The sequence below is a fragment of the Pezoporus wallicus genome, unplaced genomic scaffold (assembly GCF_028554395.1).
Source record: "Pezoporus wallicus isolate ANWC-B61680 ecotype Strahan unplaced genomic scaffold, APGP_CSIRO_Pwel_v1 contig_7505, whole genome shotgun sequence".
Lineage (NCBI taxonomy): Eukaryota > Metazoa > Chordata > Aves > Psittaciformes > Psittacidae > Pezoporus > Pezoporus wallicus.
Genome location: NW_026638908.1, coordinates 2,434,229 through 2,458,237, shown reverse-complemented (window position 1 = coordinate 2,458,237; position 24,009 = coordinate 2,434,229).

Genomic DNA, 24,009 nt, shown 5'->3' with positions numbered 1-24,009 from the left:
GATGCAAGAGTGACAAATACTAGCCAGAGAGCAGTTTATCTTTGTCATTCAAGATAGGAAAGCACACATTCTTACTTGCAGAATGAGACTTAGAGTGTTTTTTTTTGGTTTTGATCTGGTTTGGTTTGGGTTTTTTTTTGTTTGTTTGGTTTGGTTTTATGGATTTTTTTTTTTTTAACAGGATTACAGACATGTCAATTTCCAGTCCTGAAGAACTCAACTTCTTTTTCTTATCTAGCAACATACTTATCTAGCAACTGAATTCATTCTCTACCAGTCATATCCCTGTCATATCAGGCAAAGCTGCAAGGAGTTACTTAGATGCTGATCCCTGCTGAGAAACTATTACTGAAGTGTCTCAGATTGCTCTTAAAAATAATCATCTTTTATTTGATTCATGTGGCAAGAAGCAAACAACAAAAATGAGACCTAAAGGGAAAAGCAGAAAATGTAAATGCACTGTATAAGCATCTGGCTTCAGGATAGTCATCTAAGGTTTAAAAAAGTAAATTATCTTAACCTATGAGATTCTTAGCCCAGATCCAGCTTAAAAATGGAACTGAAGTTTCAAGATGCTCATCTGAAGGTAAGTGCACTAAACATTTTGCCACATAGAAGAGTGTCAAATGAGTATCATGGAAGGACAGGGATAGTGTGATGCTTAAAAAAGGGAAATTTCTGAGCTCCATTCCTATATAAATTAAAAAAAAAAAATCAGATAAGATCATATTTCCTGCGCTGGCATCAGCAATATGTGATAACACTAGGTCTTTGATAGGCATTTACATAATTCTGCTCAAAGAGTACATTATGTCCAACTGCATCCCTCTCCCAAACCCCAGTTACTGAGAAATAAAAGGTTGGTGCTTTCTGAATGGCACAAATGAAGTATTGTTGGTATAACTGAGATGCCAACAAGTTGATATAAAAAAAAGGTTACCTCACTTGCACCAGATTGGAAAGGAAACACATAAAGGCTGTAAGATCAAACATTTCTCCAAGAAACAGCTTGGGAAGAAGGACTTATGCAACTGTTTTTAGTTTTGCATACAAAGCAAGAGAAGGTGCAGGTCCAGCTTGACAAAATGCAAATTCTACATGTTTGCAAGATCTAAGTGCTTCAGTATCCAAGCACTGATTTCTTCAGGTATTGAAGACCTATTGGATAGATCATCACATTTATTATCTCCTGATATGGAATGAAATAGTTGTCAAATACAAGACTAATAATAACATTCAATGAATGTTATGCATGAATCTCCAACTGACCAGAACAAAATGTCAAACTGGACAGAATGAAGTGAGGCACAGGGAACAGAAATCCAATAGTAAAAAAGAAGGCTGACTCATGAGATCAGAAAAATAAAGATGATCTTCTCAGCCTTAGTACGTCCTGTCACAGCCAGTCTATTCATACAACATGTCTTTTGACCACGTGGCAGTTCAGCAAATGTCACTGGAATTCATGTATCTATCTCATTCTGACTACTCAGAATAAAGGGCTGCTATGCATAATAAAGCAACATTGCAAGCTGACATTCTGAGATCATTGTCTGATTGGATGCAATACATAAAACTTCCATCAGCTGCACATCAGTAATGCCATAACTATTCCAAGATGTTGCTTTATGACTCTTAGCTTTGTTTTATTTTTCAGAAGATTGATGAGAGGGGTTTGACTGACGTCATTCAAGACATGCTGTAAACACTGCTAATTTTAATATTAAAATTCCATAATGCAGCTCTGTCCAGATGTTATTTATTAGAAATAAACTGTTTTCTTTATTTGTGCATTTTTCTTTGGCAGTCCTTATAGACTTTCCTGTAAGTAAAAAGGAAAAATCCCATACCTTTTAATCAGAGACGTCTGGTATAGCTGCATTCACTTTAGTGCAGAGGGGTTATACAGTGGATGAATGGGTGCCTGTAAATATGAGCTCAGCCAGAAGTCCTCTGTGTACAAGTTCCCCAGAGCAAGACAGGTAGTGAGTCAGTGACAATATGGAAAAGCCCTTTCCCTGCCTATGTCTGGAGAGTACACAAGTCTAGCATGACAGTACCCGTAGATTATGGGATTCAAGAAAGTTGAAGTCAGCAAGAGGTCACACAAACAGAAAGACTTCTGAATAAGATTTCTGTTTCTCCTTGACAGAAGAATTAAAGCAACCTTCTGGCAAGGCAGAAAGACTTTGCCTGAGCAAAGTTTATCACTGTACGGAAGTTTTGCTAGTGACAAATATATGAATAATGAGAAAGGCTTTGTTAGGTAAGTTGTTTGATCCTCAGAGGGTATAAAGGTCGTATAAAACTAATATTTCAATTTTCCAGTGGTCAGTGGTTTTGTTTTTGTCTTTTTGTTAGACAAAAATTCAGGAAGCTAAATCTTCCATAACACATTTGAACAATAAAAATGAACTGATATCAGCAGTTGTCTGGCTCGCCTGAGGTTTTCATAAAAGGTAGTTCTGTGAGGTGATTTTTTTTCCTACTCTGAGACTAAGACTTTTTAAAATGACACTGAAGAGACATAAACATTGAGCACAGAGCTGCAAAATGCCAGGAAATGAGAACTGAAGACTGACTGCCCCTAACCTAAACAAATATTTTCATCAATAAAACTGGCAAAACAGTATAGGAAACAGGGTGGAATAAACAGTTGTATATAAACATGCAGTGATTTACAAGAGATGTACTATAAGTAAGGTAACTCAGTCCTCTGAATTTGCTTGCACTTTTGGAAGTCATGTCACGCATCTTCTTGGCAGTGTGTATCTTAGCAATGATTGCATTTCTCGGAGTGTTCCACCACACTCACTGCAACATAGCACAAACGTGAAACAGGATTACTACCAGAAAGGCTTAAGTCAGTAACTCTCATGGGTGGAAACATCACAAAAATGAGTCGTTTAACACTTTGCATCATTATTGCATTTTCAGCTTTCCTGTCCAGTCAGTTTCTTCATTACAACCAGCCATTATCTTTGGTTTGGTAAGAAACTGTACTTCCAGCAGTTGGACACACATTTATGGATACACATAATTCTGGAGATATTTGTATCTTCCATTGCATGTTGTGAAATGCTTAGCCTTTCATCTGTTGCAACTGTTCCCAGAGATGCACTATGAACCTAATTCCTAATGGAATGAACAGGGTCAGAAACAGCCCTTCTTTCAAAAGGATTATTGATCTCAGGCCAAAGTGGGATATCTTAAAGCCCCTTACTATAGTTGTTTTTCTGCTTTTTGCAGGATCAGCTGATTTGCTTTAATACTTTATTTCCATCAGGGTTTAATGCTTATAATTGATGATACTGTTTTCTGTCTTAAACGTAATTATGTGATTTTTTTTCAAAAAATATTTTAGTGGATTGATATTTCTGTTTTGTGTCTTCTCACAACTCATTTAGTTTGTACTTTTCTTCCCTTGCTTATCCCTTTTTTCTTGGATGTATAGATCTTTCTACTCTTTTATTGGCAGTTCCCTCCAGGACTATCATTCTCAGATTCAATGCCAAAAATATATGTGCTGTGTTTAAGGGTGTATATGACCCATTTTAACTTTTGCTTGCTGCATATACTGTCAGAGAAGGTAATCCTTGCAGTTATGGCCACAGGAGTAATGTTTAACAATCTGTACCCTTGTACATGCCCCTGTTCCTCCAGCAACTCAATTCACCTACTGCCATAAGAAGGCTCAGCAGAATTCATCTCAGTGCTGGTAAACCTGCTCTCCTTGCTGATAAATATGCTGTTCTCCAAAGGGGGTTTTGAGGTTCACAGATTTGTTTTTCTCTTCCTGAGCCACGCTGAAGGCAATATAACAATGAAAAAGTCCAACAGAAGAGCCAGTTGCGACCTGTACCAATTACCTGAAAAGGAAAGTACAGAGTTTGATCCACTGTTTTCATTTCAGGAAGAATCACTAAGAAAGGAGTGTCTCTATGAAAGAATAGGTGCTGCAGACCTGTTGTTCCTGAGTTCATCAAGGACAAATGGGGAATGAATACACAGGGTATGTCAGCTAGTGCCGTTGAGGATCTGCATCAGGAGATAGACTTTGCAGAAGGTATCAGGTTCAATCATTACTAGTTCTTTATATTTTATGACGTTAAAACAGTTTTTTAAATTCTGACTTCCTGGAGCTGTGTAATTACAGATGCTTTTGTGCACTTATTCTGAGCTTGAACAAGTTTGAGTCTCAAGGTCTGGACCATTTAAACACTATGATCCTTGAACTGATGCTCTCTTCATCATCTGAAATCCTTGGAAAAAAAAAACCATCTTCTCTTCCCAGTGAAATTTCTGCGGCAGTGAGTCACAAGAAGTTTACTTACCCCACATTATGCCCCCTAGGACACACTGCTGGTAACACAGATACCTCTCTTAAAGAATAATGTTCTTCCCAAATGAGGAAAGACAGCTTCAGCCATAGTTCACCGCAACTCTTCAAGGTGTACACTTGAACAGAAAAGATAATGGCCCAGGAGGATCCCAGCACAAAGGTGTGAGGAGCATTGAAGTGTCCCAGGAAGTGCATAACACATCTGTGGCTATCATTGGCACTGCTGCGGTGGGCAGAAGAGAACTCCTGAGATGTTCCTGCACTCACCTCTGGGCTACAGTCACAGTGGGGTTATTCCTGAGAGAAGAATTTAAATCTGCATTACAAACACAGGTTTTCAGTTTTTCTTTAGATAAGCCCTACCATTAATGAGTACGAGTATTTTCTCCATTTATGGAGAAAAAGGTTTTGGCAACACTGGGATATTGAGCTGAGGTTTAAAGGTGATTCAACTGGATTTTTTTTTTTCTAGAAAAAAAAAACCAAAAAAATAAAAATTTTGAAAGCAGATTAGATTCTTTCCTTTTGAAATGAAAATGAAATGACTCATAAATATATTTAGAGAGTTTGAAACAGAAGATGCCCAATAGTTGAGTCTTCTTCAACCTAGATATTTTTTAATCTATTTATTTATTTTTTTATTTGGTGAACATTTTCTCTACATGAATATTCTTTGGGAAAAAAATAAAATGCTACAGATTTCAGACCCATAAGGAAAAGTGAGTTATTTGTGCTTTTTCGCTATTCATTTCACAAGTCTGACTGACATGGCATTGTAAGCATATAACATTACCAGGTGGGAGAAGACTGCGGCAGTATATTATGCCCCAGACCATTCCTTCATTTTCTACTATGCCCTCTTCCCCCACGACCCTCTTGCTCTTTCTTGGCTACCTCCCAAAATAATTCTCTCCTGTTTTCTCTTTTGCTGACAGCTTCCATTTGAAAGACCTTGGTTTCTGCCCCTTTGTATTCATTACAGAATATAAATCAGGAGATCTCTGATTAGCTTACTTCCTTGTTTTATTTAGCCAGGATGATGTCAGTACAGCTTAGGAATTGAAGCTTATTGGTTACACTATGAGCTCTTTGCTAGCCAAATCAAGAGAAACCCAATGTTCAAAAGTGTGTGGAAGCCTGATGTAAACAACTATAATTCATATTGCATTGAATCATGGTGAGAAAGAAAATTTGCATGCTAGACATGAATGTGTTTTGTGATCAGGCATTGGTTTAGCCTGAAGGAAGAAGTAAAACTGAGTTAAAATGTCACAGCTTCCCCTTTGTTCTCCAGGAAGCAGCCTCTGGTGTACTTAGTGACTCATTTTTTGAAAGGTGTGTTTGGCAATACTCAAACCTGTTATTTAAAACATTGCCATGGAAAAAAGTGCACTCTCTATTCTAATAAACAAATAGTCAACTTCAGATTCACAAGACTTACAAACCCTTACGTGGTTTTAATGTTGTCACAAAGACTGGCTATTTGTTTCCATGTCACAGAGGAGTGCTTGGTGGCTTTCAGGTCCCTACAAAAATAGGATGATAGCTTGAGTGTATTCTCAATGTTTTTTCTCATCCATGCTATACAGTTTATTTTATGCAGCACATATGTGTAACATTAGCCAAAATAGCAATATTATTTAATGGCAAGGCTACCCTTTATCATCTGACAAGTCTGATTTGCCTTTTGGAGTCAAAATCATGATCCATTAGGGAAAGTCAGATTAAGCCATAACCCCACTGCTTTTTATTTATTGAGAAAGCAGCATTTTCACCTTATTTCTCAATCCATTCTGAACTGTTTCTTTTAAAATGAAATACTGTCATAGTGAAGCAGCACAGACTGCATTTCCCCAAACATGAAATAAAATTTCTTTCATCTCAGAGGAGTTCCAACTACTGACACTCAATATCAATTTTAAACCAGTGAATCTTAGTCTTGCTTGCATCATTTCAGTCTCACCCAGGGCTCTGATAAAGTTGGTTTCTTTTTGTTAGGCATTCCCTTGAATGCTTCTGTGAGCCACTCACACTGAAGGGAGGGCTGGTTTTCACAGGGCTGGGGCAGGCAGTCATGGTGCTTGAGGTCTTTCATTGTGTAACCCACTGGTGGGGACCTCTGAGCACCAGTGGGGTCTCTTCCTCTGTCCAGCACCAGTGGGCAGGAGGAACAGCTGTGAATAGCCTTCAAAAAAAGCTCCCATGGCCCCATACCCATTTCCTGTAAAAAATTAACAAATTGCACAGACAGACAAATAAACCAAAACAAATCAGTGACGGTGAATTACAGCAAACCTCTTCTGACATAGAACAGCTTATTTAACTCACCTTGAAATGATGAGGTGTTGTGTTGAGCTCTCACACCTGTATTCAGAAAGGGTGTCCCCCTTTCTGGGACTGTGCTCTGTGCAGAGCTTTTACACTAAATGTGGTAGGGCCTGAAGGCTACTTGCTCTTGGCTGGAGATCTTGAAAGCTGCATTGCAGCTCTACATGGCTGCGCTTATGTGAATATTTTAGTACAGAGGCAATAATAAAATCATATTCAGTGACCTTTCATTTTGCTACTAGTTATTAGAATTCTTGTTTTTTTTAAATGCAGTGAAAAGCAATATTATATTTTTTTCCAGTTTGAATCAGGACAAATTGAAAGCTAATGATTTTTCCCCCCCCTTGAAAACCATCATTCCACTCTGAGACCTAAACATGAAGATTTATGAAAGTGGCTTACTTTTCCAGGCCAAATCACCTCTAAAAATAAAGTTTAGTGTAACTGATGTCTGCCTGGTTTTCTTGAAAGTCTAGAAAAAGTTCAGGGGTACAGGAAACATTTTTGAGTCTCAAGTGGATGGATCTTGGTTTGTGGAATATCATAAGTTTCCTTTCCCTTTTATTTTGTAAAAGCACTTTTAGAGGAATTATCAGTTTAATAAAGTAGCAATTTTTTTTTCATCAACTGTAGAGAAAATTAATATTGAGGATCCTATTTTATGATTAATTAATAGGAAAAGACTAAATTTATAGAGATTTATGCATGGTTATTCATAAATATGCACTGTTTAAAAATAAACATTCAAACACTGGCTTTGCTTTCTAGCCTTATGCATATTGCCAAAATGCCTTGAGTCTTTAATTCTTAACAAGCAGAAGATAGGACAGAAGAGGTGAACTAAATCACAGTTTACATTGAGGATATTCTTATCACTTCCTATCAGGCAACCAAGAATGCTGCCACAGAAGCAGTGGCCAAGAGAAAGAGAAATAAACTCTTATACAAGCTCTGAACTTTAAAGCAAGCCTGAATAATAGCACACAAAACCCGCCATATTCATTGTGATACATCCCACCTGCTGTGCACTACAGGTCAGGACAATTTCACTTTAATGAGCTCTCATCCAAACTCTTCAGCTGAAAGTTGCAACTGAGAGTTTGCGGGTGTGAAGGGCTGAGGGATTTCCCAGCTGGAGGATAGCAGCTCTTCTAGGTTTGAAGCTCTTCTACTGGTTTGAAATGGCCTCAGGTTGGTATGGAAATGGAAATTGCTGGCACACTGTCCAAAATCTACCACCTGTGGAAATAACTACCTGACTGCTACCTGGGCAGGCAGCCTGAATTGCTGCTGCAGCTAGGGATGTGATCCTTGTGGGGCAGGGGTTGAGCATGCAGGTAAACCAGGGAAGGGTAAACTTGCTCTGTTTGTGCTGGGATCCTGTTCTGCAACCTTCCTCTTCCTCTGCCATCAGACTGATGCCTTCCCTGGGTGTACGGATGGGTATGCCAAGAACTGTGTGGTTGTGTACACATAAGCAAACAAAAGGGCTATTAACCCCCACAGTTTATAGGCTAGTCTTTTAAAAATATGCTTGTTGAAAATTAAAGGTTTAAACTACCTATGTTGCCACAAAAGATATCCAGGATTTTTCTAAACGAAACACAAATTCCTTTCACCATAATTGCTGGGGTCAATTACGCTAAATCCAGCAAATAGCTTTTCTATAAGCAAACATTTTGTTCGTGAGATTAGAGGTCATCACCAGTGATACCTAGAGATAGATCATTAGTTCTGATAAAATCAGAATTTAGACAGAAATTTCATCCTCTCTAGTTAAAATTTAAAGTGAGTATTTGTGCAAATGAAAGCAACTCTCTTTTTAGTAACGCAGTCATTCAGATTTCTGTAAATTTCAGTATTCCGAGACAATTTTTTTTCGTTTGAGTGATGAGAATAAAATGAATAGAAGAACATGTTGTCAGATCAAAGAATCATAGAATGGTTAGGGTTGGAAAGAACATAAAGATCATCTTGTCCCACCCCCCTTGCCATGGGCAAGGACACCTCACACTAGACCAGGTTGCTCAAGGCCCTGTCCAACCTGGCCTTAAGCACTGCCAGGGACAGAGCATTCACCAAAAACATACTGTAAAAATTCATGATCACAAACTGGAGTGAGGTTACTTTGCATCTTTTTTTTTTTTTCCTTTTATTTTTTCCATTGGGAACCCACCAAAATCAGGTTTTTCTGCCCCAGAGATCTTAAATATATAGTGGAATTTACACAATAGAAGTTACTATCTAGCACAGCATCAGCCAAAACACTGAATTAAGCTTTGAATTTAGGTTAAATGTTGGAAAGTTGTTAAAGATGTTAGATAGGAGGGTTAATTTTTCTGGTTAACTGTGTAATTTAGAGAAAAATTACTTTCATTATCAAGCTACTGGCTCTCAAATAAAAGTTCCTAATTCCTGCATTAGGTTTCTCAGACTGGCACTTAAGGGTGTAAAACACTAACTTACATTCCTGAACTGCAAACTGAATATCATGTCCGGAAGATTAATATCTCAGTAAGCAGATAAAGTCAAAATAATAAAGTTTCCTTTATCTTTTTAGCTATTTAAAATATTTTACACTTGATTTTTTTAGTTCTCACAGGAATAAGAGTGCCCAAATGCGTAGGCTATGCTGTTTTCTGATTCACATTATGATTCTCTACAATGACTATTTTGCATTTCTTTTGTGCATCAAACATGCACTGGAGGGCTTTAATACTGCAATTGATTCTTAACTCATAATTTAGGAGACCTCCAAAAATACCATTGAGGCAGTATGCTTTTATGGCAATAGGTGCCAATAAATTAGTCTGCAGCCCAAACTATGGGCTCACACACCTCAGCCTGTGTACTCAGATGAAGTTCTGAGGTGAAAACTTTCTGTGACCAACTTTTTGGCAGTCATGATTTCATTCTCGTAAGGTGCTTCTACCCTTGGTTCTTTGCATACTCAATGCTTCCGCCTTTGCTGAAGCTCCTCCACATGCAGTATTGGCTGGGGAAGGGATTGGCATTCCAAGGTAGTCCAAAGAGCTGGAACAAACAAAAGAATAGTTAGCATTGTCACTAGCTTCTTGATGATCTTTTGACATGCTTGGAATAACTTTGGCCATGTAGATAAGAAAATAGCCTACCACGTAAAGCATGGTTATACACTTATACTATTAAGTGTATAACAAAGAGATTGCAAAAGCAATTGGTTGTGCTTCTGATTAAAGGCAGTGAGACAATATCACTGTGAAAGGAGAATGAGATCCAAGAAGATGAATGAAAAAAATTAGGTGTGCATCCCCATACAGTATTATGTTTCCGATATGAACATGTTAAATTTGCTTTGTATTATTACTGGAGTGTTGTCATGGCATGCTGTCATAGCTAAACCAAGCAGCATAGCAATAAAACATCTTTCCATGCTGGAAGAGAAAGTAGGAGATTAGTTTATAAGAAATAACTTACATAAAAGTATAGAGAAATCCTAAGGGTATCAAATGTGTAACACGTTAAGGAGAGCTTGTATTATGCAGCTTTTTGGATGAACAGTGTGAGCATACATAGAATCATAGAATCAGTTCAGTTGGAAAAAGACCTTTAAGATCATCAAGGCTAATTGTTAACTTAGCACTGCCAAGTTCACCACTAAATGATATCTGATACATTTTTTACTATTTTTCTTTATTGATAAAGGGAAAAACCGTCTCAAAAAATGTAAAAGAATTGTTATGATTTGTTCCTATAACGCTAGACTGTAATGTGTTTTCTTAAGGAGGCTCATAAAGCATTTTATTTGTATTTCTCATGAACTGAAAAAGAGGTCTCTAAGTGATATATACTGTACCCTTTTAGATTGTATTGCCTCAGGTTTTTTATGCTTTATTCATACGTTGTGTTTGGAGTTTGTTTGGATTTTTTTTTTTTACTGTTGTTTGGTTTGGTTTTTTTTTTCCTCATTGTCTCTCACCAGAAATATCTCTGCTGTTATAAGATTACACTATGCCATGCCTTCACAGTGCTAATTGTTAATTATGGCTTTGTAAGCTGTGCACAATTTTTTTTTGCAAAGATTTTTTTTGTGTGGCCGCAGTGAACCACTTTATTTACATTAAAATAGATGTGCTGTGGGAAGATATGCTTTCAGTTTGCAGTTGAAGCCCGGTACCTGAGTTAGAATTTGTGTTATGCTTTGAATTGAAGAGCCCAGTCTTAAGAATCTGAGAAATAGGAGTTAAAAGGACACCAACGGACATGTTGATGAAGCAGTGACCAGAACTATAGTTTAAGGACTTTTCTTCATTTGATATAAGCTGCGTAGCCCAAGAGCCATGTGTCATTCAAGCTCAGTGAAAGTTTCTTTCACTAATCATTTTTTTCTATTTTGTTTAAAGAGGAAGATTTAGTGAAATCAAAGCATTTCAAGAATGCATTTTGCCAAATCTTTCCTTAACAAATGTAAACATTCCAAAAATTCCCTGTGAATGACTTTGACACATTTTTAAAATTATATGTTGTCATTTGGGTGCTGGAATGATTTCTCATTTTAGCAAAGCTTGTAATTTTATTTATATTGTCATTAGAAAAAGTATAGCCTCAAACTCAACCCAAGATGCACTGATTTTCTGGACCCCAAAGGATTTCACAGGAACTTAAAAAAAAAAAAAAATTGCTAAATTAAAAATAAAAACATTTCGGCTTTCCTACATGTGAACAACTAGTAAGCCAAAAGAATGATGTTTTCATCTTACTTGACAGCCAATTAACAGTTTTACTTCCCCTTCCTTCACGTGGGTAGGCATGAAATGTGTCAGACTGGAGGAGTTTCTTCAGAGTGCTCTGTGACATGACCATGGGCTAATTGACCTTGAAAGCAAAAGCCTTTGACTAAACGGTGGCACAGCTTTGGAAATCTTCTCAAGTTGGTGAGACAATTGCAGGATGGGCAGATAAGGTAGCAGCTACTTTTTCTGGGAAGCCCTTTATTAATGTGCTAGTTGATGACTGCAGATTAACAAAATCAAGTTCTTGTATTTTTTTCTTCCTCTTGCTTTCAGTTTCTGCTGCTTCTCACCCTTCATCCCCCGAAGGAAAAAAAAAAAAATTAAGAAGGATTAAAGTTATGCTAGGATTCTGTGCCATGGATAAAATCCAGGCCCCTCCCCAGCGACTTCAAAGGGGCCATTTGCAGTGGAATGAGTGTCATTTGGTGGTGGAAGCAGGAAGCTATTTGGGCAAGAGGCACGACATAAATGAGCCAAGAGGGGGGAGCAGGACCTGAGGGCTTGTGCTAAAGTGTTTCCACCTAAGGGAGCACACAGGTTATTTCAGCTGCTGGGATGCAGCAGACAGTTGCAGGGCACTTGCTGTCATACTTCTCTTTGGCTTTGTGCCCTCCTGCTCTGAAGCCCCCCTAAGTACTGAGAATGGGCACAAGGGCTGATGTTCAGGTTGTATAGCAGGAAAGGGACCACCACACTGAAAGCAGGATTAACCCAAAATTCTCTTCTCTCAAGAAAATCTGACTGCACCTCCTGCTCCTGATCATCTAATAAGGCTCAGAGCCTCACTTGCTCTCTCTGTAGTTTAATCAGCAGAAAAATGCCTTTCCTTCCTGCTGTGAAATGGACCTTTACTTTAATAAAGACAGAAATATGTAGTCCTGTCACATTCATTGCTGTGCACAAAAAAGCTCAGAGTATGCCTTTTGTTGGTCATCATGGTTGTCTTTGTGAGCAGTTTTTTGGGTGTAACTTAATAAATTTTTGCTTGCCTTGGAGGCCTGCAGGCCTCATTTGGTTACAATGCACACTTGCCTCACTTCAGTTCCTGTAGACATTGATGGATTAGATCTGCTGGCCTGAGATATGCTTTTCTTTCAGAAACCCTAATGTAAACACTGGAAGTGGTTTATAGCTGATAATCAGCATCAAATGGCAATGATGATTTAAGGCTACGAAGAGGTGACATAAAAAACTCCCTGCAATACAGCTCAGAGTCTTAAGGTGGTTCTCTGTTTTCTTCATGAAGCTACAATTAGAAATACTAGGAAAAGAGATCCTGGTTTTCTTCTTATATTGTTTTTCTCTTCTGTTTTCTTTCCAGGGCTTTTTTTTTTTTTTTTTCAGTTTTGGTCAAGCACAAGGAAGTATTTTTCTGCTGTGCTGACTTTTTTCTGCCCAGAAGATTTGGAGCTGAAACAGAGTCTTGCTGACAGGATTTAGTATGAGGAAGTTTTGCAACAGAGTTTACAGCTGGTGTAAAACTTCCCAGGGAATGTCAGAAGGTAAATGCTATGATAGTTATGTATTGTTGGGCATATTATAGGAACAAGATGCATTCCCCTCAAATGCTTTATTTAGTACAGAAGTCTCTCAAGGCATACTCCCTAATTGTTAAAACATACAATTTGATAAGCAGAATTAATTTACCTGCACATTAAAGAAGTGGCAGAGAGACGATCTTTGAGAATGGCATTTTACTTACAAAGGTCAGCTTCAAATAAAAAGTAATGAACCACTTATTTTTGCTTTCCACAGAAATTTGTCCAACATCCTAAAAATCTGAAATATTTCATAGGGTGACACTGAGAAATGAGAAAAAAGGGTGTCGTGTTTTGTTTTCAAAAAGATTTGGAGAGTGAGACCTGCTTTCGTACATCTTGTTATCACATTTCACTGTAGTTGGCAGTTTGGCAACAGATGAAAAAAATATGTTTGTTTTAGCTGGCAAGGCTTCTCAGTAGATTGGTCTGAGCAGTGATCTGAGCATCTGGATACCTGGAACTTATTCCCAGTTATGCTGCTGCTCTGCTGAGTGACTCTGGGCAAGCACCGTTCTTTGCCTCTTTGCTGCCTGCTTCCCTCTGGTATAGTTTCTCTCGTCTAGTCAGCTGGTGAACACTTGAAGCAAACAATTCCAGGAGATTTTTATCTGTATAACATCTAGCGCAGCTGACTCCTGTCTTACTTGGGATCTGTGGGTGCTTCAGTCATGGAAGCAGCAAAACCAAAAGTAGTAATGCTGTAAATTAGCATCGATTTGAAGAATCTGGTTTATACACAAAGCTATAGGTCTGCCCTACAGTGTTGTTTCAGGGTGTTTATAAGAAAGAATGAAGTAAAAGAGAAATAGAAACGTTTCCTTTTCTCTCCCTTTGTTGTGTTCACAGAGACTTTCAAGGACTGTAGAAGGCAAATCTCTTATCAGCTAGGATATAGCTGGGGAATGCCATGCCCTTTTTCTGTGGCTCTCCTTGCAGCCAGTGGAGTCAAATCAGAAAAAAAGTATTGGGTTTTCATCCTCCTAGGCAGGAGAGGAGTGGAAAAAGGCAAGGGACATGGTAGAAGACAAGGCAATAATAAGCAGTGTAAACAGCCAATAATGGTTTCAGTGTCTCTTTCATGGCCAACATGCTTATATGAAGGTGTGGTTGAAACTCCTATAGCTGTTCCTAGATGTATACAATTAAGCAGCTCCTTGTGCACTACCTAGGGGCAAACTGCTACTAGGACAGAAAAAGTAGACAAAAAACCCTCTATGAGACATGGGTTAATGCTATTCTAACTATTAACACTATTCTAATCAATAAGGTTGTTACTTGTGATAGCTAGCACATTTGCTATTTTATTGACTTACTCATCCTCAAAAGGGTTTTTAGTCCTCCACATATGCTGTTTTGACAACAGTTTTACTGCACTGATTGAAACCAAATTACTCCTTCACATGAGTATGAAGGAAAGTCAAATCAGGCTCAGACCTCAACTTGGGGATGCGGTTCTAGATGAGCGGCAGTGTTTTCCTAATCTACTTTTCTTTGCCATTCTTTTAAGCAGTACAAGTGTTTGATACTCACCACATGGTCAGCATTGGCAGATGAATGTGTTTGTCTCAACTGCTGTGTCCTTGTAGCAGTATTAAGCCCACGTTACGACATGCTAACTTTGCTGGCAGGCAATTTTGTATTTCTGCAACTCAGAATGAGGGGTGGTTGTGAAGAATAGATGACACTTCACAAAAAGAAAAAAATGTTCTATGATCTAAACTAAATCCTGAAGGCTTAGAAGTTTATTTCCTTGGTTCAAAACCAAGCATAATTTTTTTAAGTTGCAGACTTAATGCAGATACCTGTATAAGTGATTATTGCTTCAAAAGTGTTGTGTCTCCAGTGACTCTAGCAGGATTTGCTGGTTCACTATTTTTAATTAACTGATAAGGGCTTGGAAACCTAACTGTAGGCAATTATTCCAGAAAACTTTAGATAATAACCTGTAACAATATTAATTATTCAGAATTAACAATCAACTGTTCAGTGCAAATTTTGAGGATGTGCAGTAAACGAGTTGTGAGACCGCACACAGAACAAGTATGAAAAGATAATATTTGTAAAACTGGTATGCTGTCAGTTCTTAAAGCTATATTAACAGAAGTGAATTAACTTCAGGCAACTAACGTTTTCTTAAGTTCTCAACAGTTTATTCTGCAACTTTAGTATTCCGTTAGTGTAGGATTTTTATAATATAATGTATGTTAGTCCTTTGCAATGCTGTGTTATGAAAGAAATGTTAAATTGTAAAGTATATTTAGAAAAAAATTGAGGTTAAAATGCGGCAGTCTGATTAACCATCTGTGGTCCTCCATGACATGTTAAACCTGCTTTTTACATGCTTGGTCACTTGCAGTCTATTTTACTAATTCAAAGAATTTACAACCCATCTCTCAGTCATTTCCAGGAATTTGAAAAAGCTCATTTGTTTAGTCTTACTTGCAACAGGCATCTTCATCAAATTCTTCCAAATATACCAAAAACTTTTTCTCCTCTGAAACAAAACTTTAAGTACCTAAAAATAATCCTTTTTTATCAGCTAGTTAGTGCATCAAATTATTGCTCAGGCCCTTTATCTGAGGCTTTGGGTAAAATCTTCAGGCATCTTCATCAAATTCTTCCAAATATACCAAAAACTTTTTCTCCTCTGAAACAAAACTTAAAGTACCTAAAAATAATCCTTTTTTATCAGCTAGTTAGTGCATCAAATTATTGCTCAGGCCCTTTATCTGAGGCTTTGGGTAAAATCCAAATGGAAATGAGCTTGGCTGGTGCATTTTAACCTACATTTGTCAGCCTCACAAAGTCACCATGCTATTTAGCCCAGTTGGCAGCTCTGGTTAAGAGACAAGCAGGTCTGGCATAGCTGAGATGCTTCAAGCTAGGAAAACCGTAGCACTTCGACAGGACTGTGAACACACACTCTCAATAATTTTCCTGCTCTAGGCACGATTCCAGTCTCTGCTCTTACTTCCACTCCAGCAGCAATGTCGGATGCAATTTGGTTATTTGAGATGTACAATAAAACCACTTTCTAGGGGAGCAGTAAAATTCTCCTGAACATGGACATGCTATAAAATTAACAACAGCCCACTTCTGAAGCAGAAAAAGGATTCATCACTTGGTCCATTATTTACAGTTTGTGGTATGCCAAGCCAAGCCATGCTTGGGAATCTGTCTTGCCAGCGTTGATGCCCTGGGAGGCCATTCCTAGGTGCCTGCTGTGGAAACACACCCATGCAGGTGATGCGACCAGTAATGTGAGCACAGCAACAGATGTGTCTTGTTTGAGTTCCTGGTCAGTCAGGCATAGGCACTGCAGTTCAAGCACAGGAGTAAGGGTAGTCATGGTTTGATTGCTTTGGCAGGGCCCCAGGACAGCCCTGATGTGGAGATACAGTATCTCGGGGATCCATACTGTTACAAAAACATAAAATAAATAAACAAAACAGGGTTTTTTAGTCTTTCCTACCATTGCATCACCAGTGTGGCTGGAGAAAAGGTTGTATCCCATGCCAGCTGTGGAAGAAAGGGCTTAAGCAAACAAAAACTTCTACAAATTCTGCCCTAAGCCACAATTGCACAAACTTCATGATATACTGGAGAGATTGTAGAAATTCCCCCTTCAGTTACAAATCAATGCATTTTGTTCATTTTTTTTCCAGACATCTGATCTCAAGATGCATGATATGTTGTGCATCTCATTGACAGCACAGTCCTTGATAGGCTTGATAGCTCCTATCACAATAAAATCAGCAGGAAAAAAAAATAACAGTGAATACCTAGTAAGGCCAGGATGAATATCACTAAGGAATAAAAGCTTTGAAAACAGCTTGTTTGTTTTCAAGAGCTGGAGGTGAATAAAATAAAAACCTAATGCTATTAATAAATAATTTCTTTACTCAAGGGGAGAAAACAGGTCCTGTGCAACTATATTTTCTCAGAAAAGAATAGCAGATAAGTATTAGGGATTTTATGACTTGTAAAATATTTGGAAGAAAAAAAATTGTGCCTTGTGTTTTTATTTGTCACTAAAGACTCATAAATAAATTAATATGTGTGGGTTTGGGTTTTTTTCCACCCAAACCCTGCAGAATTTTGTTACGCTCTTAAAAATATCTTACAAAATGCCCATGGAATATGCAGGGACATTTTCGTTGACAAAAAAATAAAAAAAACTTATTATTTCTTTTTAATGGAACCATTTTTTTCCATTCTGGAAATATACTTCAGGAGACGTATTTAGTCTCATACAAAACAGTGAGAAGATAGTCTCAAAAGCAATAAAAAAGTATTTTAATTTACCATTATATAGAACTACCCTTGAAGAAATTTCTAGTTCTTCTAGTTTCTACTAAAATTCCTCAAAAGAAGAAAAAAAAAAGAAATTTTTCTAGGTTTTGATATGATAGAAGTTGTCTCTTTATATTTAATGCCAAAATATTTGGATAACCAGTTTATGCCGAAGTAGAAAAATAATACTGATGGTTGCATTTTTTTTAATAGCTACCGAGAACATGCAGGTTAAGCAGGTTTGGCATACAAATGGGATATGAAAGAGAGAAAATTAAAAACTAGATTTTAAAAGAATGGTATTTATTGCTTTGTCTCAAGTCAATGAGGGCAAAGAATCATTATTGTTTCACTTTCTTGTTAAATTCCATGCAAGAAAACACCCTGAAAATAACATTTCTTGCTCAGCAAATTACATCTTCTATTCATAAGTCTTGCATTTGGCAAAAAAATCTATTTCTCTCCCACTTATACCCACTACTGTTTTTCTCTCATGTAACACAGCCAAGACAGCTTGGATTGATTTCCTTGTTCACTTTTCAGTTTTATTGAAAACGTCAGTGCAGGCAATGCAGGGTTTACTTAGTTAACATCTCCCTCCCAAGACCAGCTATCTTCAAAAAACGCTTGTCAGTAGAGTGTTTGAAAGAGGCGGATTAAGAAAGTTAGACGTTACAGATAGCTGTTACCTAAAAACAGGCACATTTTTCCAGACCCTTGACTGTTTGGAGTTATTTCCTCATCCCTCGCTCATTACATTTTCTCTGCAATCAGGACAGTGAAGCACTGTGGCAGCTACCTAGAGGGAGTGGGGAATTGTCTGCTTAGGGCACAGCAGGTTCTTCAAGACAAAAGTCAGCTCACAGTGAATGAAGTACTTCGAAGCTGCCTTGGGGCACCCCTTGCAGTCTTATTTATTTTCTGTCATTCTGTGACTGCCTGATTAGCTCAGGTATTGTGTATTTGTACAAGCAATCACACGTATCCAACACAATTTTGTCATGAGTGAGAGGATCACTTATGAAGCTGGGACATGTTATAGCCTAGATGCATGTAAGAGGTTACACATCAAGAATTGAGAAAGTAGATAATACTCTACATGAAGTAGTGCTACTAATGCAAGAGAAAGTCACTTAAGTGTGAGATATCTCAGCATTTTAATATCCAGTAGTGAAGTAAATCTGAAAATGCAGGTGGCTGAATAGTGCAAATTGCACAAACTAAAAGGAGGTCACTTGATACATCTACCCAAAATATGACAGGGCCGTTTGTGTAGCCTGCTGTGCTCTATGAAAAATCAAAAGATAGGAAATTTCAAAGCTTATTTGAAACGATGATAATCCCCCACTTTTTATGTCAGACTCGCAGTAGCTTGTCTATCAGGCTACTCTCGATCTGGTCAGCAAAAAGACTACAATGTAACCAGCAAATCCCATTTCATAGGATGCATTGGCAGCAAGACAACCTTATTCATGCCACCTCTTCTCTGCAAAAAAGATGCAATCATCATTTGCTACTTGTGCTTCAAACAAAATCAAAATTCAACCCAAACCATAAAGTTATGGCTCCTTATCACCGTCTCAGTTTCCTTGATGTTTGAATACAAAATTAATTATGTTTTTAGCCGCATTAAATATTCCTCAATATTCATAATCTGTTAATAAGCCAGTGTTCTTTGTTTTACTATTGTAAATCTTAATGAAATTAAATGGTTTAGCTGAGTTTATTCAAAAGTTAATTTGTGAAGTTACAAACAAATCTAGTTCATGTGCTTCCTGATTATCATTGTAAAAAGCACATCATATTGTTTCTGCTCCCTGGGGGACAGATTCTCAGGTGATGTACACAAGCATAATCATTGACTTACTTAAATATAATTTCAGTAACTGCTATTAACTGAGGATCCTGCTCTAATATTAAATTGCATTTTGCATATTTTCCTTTATTGGTTAATTACCTGATTCATATTTATAAGGGAAGGAATAGTATGTGAGTTAATTAACTAATCGGAACAATAATAAATCACAAATAATCTTAAAGAGTGTAGATTTAGATTGGATATTGGGAAGAAATTTTTTACTGTAAGGGTTGTAAGGTACTGGCACAGGTTTCCCAGAGAAGCTGTGGCTGCCCCATCCCTGCTAGTGCTCAAGGCCAGGCTGGATGGGACTTTGACCAGCCTGGTCTAGTGGAAGATGTCGTTGCCCATGGCTTGGGCAGGATTGGAACTAGATATCTTTGAGGTTCCCTCCAACCCAAACCATTCTTTTAGAATTATATATAATTCAGCCAGCAAAATATGCACTTTGGAAATGAGCTTCTCACAAACAGTGAAGAAATGAAGAACTGTCTGTTGGCAAAGTTCCTTTAGTAAATAAGGTCTGGATGCAAGTCAGGAATTACTTATTATGGGAGGTCCTATGGTCTGTATTAAGCAAGATACATTACCAGAATGGTCCCTTGTGCCCTTCAAGTCTATTCAGCTGTGGTCTGTGAATTAGTGATAATTGTGAATAATTTCTGTAAAAGTTTTCATGCAAGAAGGTGAAAGCAGTAATGAGTGACTTTTGCAAAACTTAGCTGTACACAAGGGTACTGCTCACTGGGCACGTCTGCTCTTTGTTGAAAATGGCAAGGGTGGGGAAGATTTCCACCTTTGTGCAGACTACAGTTTGCGGCAGTGCTATGTTACCATTTCGCCATTTCCAGGGAAGCTGAAACTATCTACTGTGATAATAACAAGCCATATAACCTGGAAATCAAATATCTGTTTGTAAAACTAGTCCACAGCCAGGTACTGCAGCTGGAGCTGAAAGCGAAGATGCACTAAGACCTTAACAGGGTCAGCATTATAATTAAAAGACCCATATCCAGCTTTGAGATGATTTTTGATTTCCAGTAGCAATCTGATCTACTGAATTAAGCTTAATGGAAGAAGTCGGAATTCATAGTGGACATGAATTTCTCAGTATGTTCAGATACTGCCTCTGTCTTTTCAAGTGGAGTGGGTTTAAGGTTATATGTTTGTATGTGTGTGTGTGCTCTTTCTTTTTTCTTCTTTCTTTTTTTTTCCCGGAGAGTTTCCCAGAGAGTTTTTGCTGCTTATCTTTGCCAGGAGATGTGGGAGATTAAAGGGAATGAGAAATTTCCAACTTTTGCTTCCCCTGATGTGTTAATGAATGTTAGAAAATTTGCTATACTATGTCAGTTTTTGTGTATCTCACCCCTACTGAAATAGTACAGAGGTTTGATGGTATCAGTAATGATGATTGGGTCTTAGATTGTTATCAAAATTTCTTATTCTGCTGCTTTCCAGTCTTACTTGAATAGTAGCTGGTTGCCCAACCCACCCAACCCTTTCTAAGTGACTTAGAGAAAACAATCTTGCTGAGTTTGCTGCCTTGCTTCAGGGATGGTAAATTTTATAGGGCAAATTAATTTCTATTGGCCCAGACAAATCTAGTATGCAGTACCCAAAGGGGAAAAACCCCTAAGCAAACAGGGATGTCTAAAAACCCATACAGGAACTCTTAACCATTTATTAACCTATTCTAAGTATATATAAACCTGATTTTAGGTCAAGCCCTATAATTTAAAAATAAAATTTTATGCAATTAAAAAATAATCTGCTTTCCATCAAGTTGGCATTTAATCTCATTAGCAAGAAGAGGGAAGGAAGACTGAAAGTGGCTGAATAGTATACTGTTTAGTTATTTTGCTTTATTAAGAATGAAGCTACTTCCATATCACATATTATTACTTCTGTTATGGAAACCATGGACTGTAACACACTGTTTAGGTCAGTTCCCTGAAAGTGGAAACTGAAATGCCAAGAAAAAGACAGAGAAAGTCAGAAAATTCCTGTTTTGTGTCATGAAGGCCATATCCTGGTGCCATAGAAGCTGGTGGAGCCCTTCAGGAGGACCCAGAATTGCTGGAGGAGGTTCAGAAGACCCAGGATCCCCTCAGCTTCATGCTCACATTAAATCAAAGCAGTTGGATTGAAGAGGAAGGTGTTTGCAGCAGTAAGAGGAGGCTCAGCCCTCTTCCTCTGCTGTGGGAAGGAAGATCACTGGGAAGATAACAAAGAGGATGAAGTAGTTTGTGGGGGGGAGATGTGGATTCAGTGCATACCTTAGCAACCTCTTTCAACAGGAAATGAAAGCTACCCAGATAACATGTTGATTGCCTCACTGACACTGCCCTGGGCTGCAGTTGTTGCAGCTCAGGCTACGTGCAGACTTGAAGAGGACTTAAAAAAAAAAAAGAATTGAAAAAAAACCCCAACCCACCACGTATGAAAATCAATCCTTGTACAATTCCTGCCACGACTTGAATCTAGAGTTCACTGTTTAACCTTAAAATGTTGATAGCATCACAAACAATCCCAGCAACTTCAGGAATTCAGCAATTTCATACCTTTAGCTAGGGACCAGTTGTGGCAAAGCCATGCAGATATCTAACAACATCTGGGTTCCCACAGAATAAAATTTTAATTGATCTGTTCTGAAAACAAGGGTTGATTTTTAGTTTTTTTTATATATACCATGTAATGCAGTACTACACTGACTTCACAAGCAGTGTTTAAATTCTTCAGTTACTTTTGGAATTATGGTCCTAAGAAAAAAAAGAAATCTGAATTTCACATCCTCATAACATGATACAGAAGGAAGAAATTACAAATAAAGTTTTGAGAAGATGAAAAATATTTTCAGACAGAGCTGGGGTGGCAAAATCTAAGTAAAAGGTTACAAAGCAAAACAGTGATTGAAAGACAGCTGAATCCCACACAGACATATTAGACAGTGTTGAGTGATAGGCAATAAAAAAAACAAAGTTCATGTCCTTTCTATTGCTGCAAGCAGAGAACTCAAGATGCTGAGTCTGACCAAAAGCGTAAAAGAGCGCAGAAAGTCATGGGATAGTGTGAGTCATTTAAAGAGTGATCTTCAAATGCTCCTCCTTCACCCTTGAAGAAGTCAATTGGTCAAAATCAACTGAGTTTGTGGAGGGGATCTATGACATAGAAGACACTATGAAGGCCGAAGAAAATAAAGACAAGATACTTTGTATTGGAAGGAGATAAATCCATTAGTATCAGACTCCTTATAAATATCAACCCAAGCTGGGAAAAGAAGTTTTGGAGGATGACTACTATTATTAGTGTCTGTTATTTTGATAGTTTGAAATAATTCTGAGTCTTTACTACATTCTGCTGGGCATAGTCAGAACATAAGAGGCAATGGGCGCATATAAACCAGTATTTTAATTCAGAGAAGTACTGAACCATGGAAAAGCATACTCTGCTTGCCCCCACCTATTGCACTTTGGTTCTCACTGTCTTGGAGATGTCTTGGAGATTGTAAAATGGATTCCTCTGGGGTGAAATGAAACCATAAGTTGTGCTTCTCTAATGTCTTTTACTCTTTTCTGAAGTAAAAACCCTAATGTACCTTCAGCATCGATGTTGGACCTAAACAATTGTTTTGCTCTGGAGAACTACTCCTTCTGGAACATACCACTTATTATGATAGGACCCAGTGTAGCCTCACTCTTTTCACCTAACTATAGATAGTTACCATGTGTATTTGATCCAGTCACCTGTAACCATTAGAAAGAAATAATTATTTCAAAGGTGTGATTTCTCAGCTTGGGAGATGTATCTTCTGCTCAGATGAATTGTATGGTTAAAGCTGCTATTTTCTCTGCAGTAATAGTGAGGTGAATGTAGGTGATGATGGTTCTGGGTAGATGTTCACCCAGTGAATCCTGCCTTACTTAGTTTAAAATGAGGGTATCGGTAGAGAATAGAAATAGAGCTGCAAAGAAATTACTTTTCTAAGGCCAACTCAACTGACAAGTTGTAGGGAAGGTACTTCATACCATTTAGCTCCTAATCAAATGTGCTTACACAGCATAATTGTTAGAATTATTTAGCTGGCTGATGTAACATGGCAACTTTTTATTTACATCATATAAAAAGTATTTTCTTAGAATTGCAGGTCAGAGCTATCGGTGACAACTCTTCCTATTTCATATCCTCTAAATATTTCTATTTTCCCAGCGTTATGAAATTTTGCAAATACTTGTGTGCATTTTCTCTTTTACATTATTTACATCACTGAGCATATTATGAACATGTTATGCATTGAATTACACTGACTGTACTCAATCTATAATACAAATATTTATTTGTCAAGCACAATTATTGAGGTCTTTTATGAACAGAAGAGATCCCACACCCCAGATTCAGTGTCCTTGTAAGTATGAACACCAGCCCAAACTAGGAAAATAAAATTATATTTACCATTGCTGAAATTATTATTAATAATTCAAACTATGAAAAATTAATATAATGGCTTGCTTTCTGGTTTTATGTGTCAGAAATAATGTCAAAAAGTGGTATCAAAATATTCTGTCATGTGTCATGTTGAGTATTTTTTTAGTAGTTTCACAAGTTATCTGGAAACAATAGCAGCAACACTTTTAGATATAGATAACTGTGTGTTTGGTTTATATCTGTAATGAGTCACTGCATGAGGAATCTTATTTGCATTGTATTAGTCAGTCATGTTGGTATTTTAAACATAAATTCCTGCAGAAGGTAGCAAGTATCATAGCTTGTTTTAATCAATATTATGAAGAAGAAATTTAGGCACAGATAAAGATAAACAAACCCCCTGGACATTACCTCAAATCCTCCCTGTCTACATCACTTGATTTTATAGAAATG